Source organism: Rhagoletis pomonella, unplaced genomic scaffold (assembly GCF_013731165.1).
Source record: "Rhagoletis pomonella isolate Grant_MI unplaced genomic scaffold, Rhpom_1.0 Rhpom_scaffold_00015, whole genome shotgun sequence".
In the NCBI taxonomy this organism is placed as follows: domain Eukaryota; kingdom Metazoa; phylum Arthropoda; class Insecta; order Diptera; family Tephritidae; genus Rhagoletis; species Rhagoletis pomonella.
The window spans coordinates 6,742,588-6,745,811 of NW_023458569.1; positions in this window are offsets into that span (position 1 = coordinate 6,742,588).

The following is a 3,224-nucleotide window of genomic DNA, read 5'->3' on the forward strand; positions in this document are numbered from 1 at the left end:
CGAAAGAACAGAGAGGATGGGAAGGGTTCAATATGGAGGTGAAACGAAACAAGTGGAAGAAACACATGAAACTCTTGCCGACGATCGAAGACGTATAGAATATATTATATAGAAGTATTTTTTAAGTTGCAGGTTAGAAGTTAGCTGTCAACTTTGGCGGGGTGCGGTTGTGCCAAGTGCATATACGCGGTGACAAAAATAATATTGAATATTAACAAATTTCTGTACAACTAGCACAACGTAAATCTAAATAAATTGAATTGCCATTAATTTAAAGCAGCGTCTATAAACTACATCTATAAAGCCTTCGCGTTAAATAAAATAAACATTTTCGATAGTGACAGGAACCCCATTAACTATGCAAACTGCACAGTTAGTCTTGCTACAGCATGCCAAATGGCCGAAAATTTTTAAAATCGGACAATAACCACGCCCACGAAATCTTCGATAAATCAGTAAATGTTAAAGCTAATTTATTCAAAATTGATGTTTGCAACAATTCTTTACCAAGAAATACATTTATGATAAAAGTATATATGTATCTCGGTAACCGTTCTATCAATTTGTACCAAACTCAGTATGGTTATTGTGCTTGCCACATAAAAGCAAAACGTTGAAAATTATTGAAATCTGACTAAAATTACGGCCGCTTTTCATATAACGGTAAATTTCAGTAATGCTTGAAACTTCAATATTTCGAAATTTAGTGACGCTAATTTACTCAAAATTAATACACCCCGGCTTACCAATTAGTGGTAGCTATCGGAAAGGAGGATAGAATAGGTACTTACATCGTTAATAAACTGAACGAAAAGTAAAGGGCCTAAAATACTTCCTTGAGGAACCCCAGAAGAAGCAACAAAATATGTGGAAGATGCGCCATCAATAGTGACTACACATCGACTGTTGGACAGATAGGATTTAACCCCTTGCAGAAAAACTGACTGAAATCCGTAGCTAGCTAATTTACTAATTAAAATAGAGTGAGACACTTTATCAAAAGCTTTAGAAAAATCGGTATAAATAGAGTCAACCTGAAGTCCTCTTGTAAAGGACGCAATGCAGTACTCATTGAAAACCGCTAAGTTGGAAACCGTAGAACGGTTGGACGTAAAACCATGTTGATTTTGGGAGATCAAGCTCATGGTCGCAAAACTTATCTTTTCCACAACAATATTTTCAAAAATTTTAGAAATAGTTGAAAGCTTGACAATAGGTCTATAGTTACAGACATTGTTTTTATTGCCAATTTTAAACAAGGGACTATGATACGTAACTTTCCAATCGTCAACGAAAGTACCTGAGGCAAGAGACTTATTAAAAACAATACGTAATGGTAAAACCAAAGCTGGAAGGTTTTTAATTAAAAATACAGAACAGCCATCTACATCAGTTTTTAATGACTGTTTAAGCATGACGATCCCATACGAGACATCATCCGAAGACAAAGTCAACGAGCTAAAACTGAGAGGGCAGTTAGTTGAACAATCGAGATCGAAACTACGAACCCTGTCGAACCCGAAAAATTTGAACTGAAAAATTCAGCAAATGAATTCGCAACATCAGTACGGTTACAAGCAAACTTTGCTTCGAGAAATACTGCTGAAGGTATACTAGAATTAGATTTTTTAGATTTAACATAACTCCAAAATGCTTTGGGAATAGATTTAATATTCGACTCCACGCCAAGTATGTAGTTCATGTAAAGAAATTTATCCAAACAGTTAAACTCTTTGAGATATTTCTGGTATTTGGTAAACAAATTTTGGCTACCAGCTTTCTTAAATTAAAAAAAAAAATATTATTTCTAAGATTCTTTAGGCTTTTTAGTTTTCGGCAACTTATAAGGCTTTTTAATTAAAATTGGAATGTTATTCATAAAAAACTCAGACAGAACTATCTTAAAAGCATAATAGCATTCTGAAACATCAGAGGAGGAGTGTAACTCTTCCCAATCAAGCTTCAGAAGTGGGCTATTTAACATTAAAAAGTCGCTGGCTTTGTAGTTAAACGAAGTATCACTATCAAAAGTAGAAGAAGGAAAGTTATAAAATTCAAAATTAAGAGCTACAGAAACATTATGCACATCAGTAGGGGATATAGGTGAAAAGCATTCTTCAATCTTACTATTTATATTATCACTGACAAAAATAAGATCGAGAATTCTAACCAATTTATTAGCAAAGCTATTTACTTGTATTAGATTAAGGCTTAAAAAACTGTCGACGAGAAGAGACTCATGAATATTAGTGACATTCAATGGCGTGAGACCATAAGTTGAGAATGCTTTTGACCGGCGTACATTAGATAAGTTAAAGTCACCTAATACACATATACATATGATTGTCTCCTATCTTATGAGCTAGAGAAATGACATTGTCAGCATGCGCACGATACAAGTTATCATTGCTATTTGGTGGAATGTAGGAAACTACAAAAAACAGCAAGCCATGAGAAGGCAATCCACTCACGCAGACACACAGTTGATCCAGAAGAGTATCATTATTTTCTTGCATAAAAGAGTAGGAGCGTAGCTTTTGTTGCACTGCGATGAGAACACCACCCCCCCTTTCTTACATAGCCCGTTTTGGCGCGTCTCTGTCCTTCCTATAAACATTATACATTTTTGTGTCAAGAAACTCACTATCGAAGAAGTCATCATTAAGCCAAGTCTCAACAACAACAATAACATCATAATCCATGTGTTGACTAAAAGCGCGAACAGCTTGTAATTTCTTTCGGAGCCCTGAGGCATTTTGAAAGAAGGCCTTCAATTCGTTTGAAGTCCTATTTTGTCTTACGTTATCACATGTTGGCCCTCCTTTTTTTCTAAAAAATGAGAAAGGGGTAAGTTAACATTAGCTGTCCAAAGGTTCGGCGAAAGCAATTTGTCATAAAACGCCAAGCTTAAAATTAACTTTTTAGGAGTAACTGGCGGAGTTTTTTGTTTTATTAAAGCGTAGAATAACAGATGCTTTCTGTCTACTCCAACATGCTTAACAACGTAGTCTATTATGTTAACCGCAGTGACAGAAGGTAAGAATGATGAAAGATGTAGCCACTTTTTACGATTTAGCACTTGCAGATCTGAATTTTCGCTAAGTCCAACTACCCTGAGCTTTTTGCGAGGTTTTGTTTTCTCAACATTAGTCCAAACACTGTTTGATTGTACATTAGAAACATTGCGACTAACTTCAAAAACTGTATCAATATAGAACGTTTTT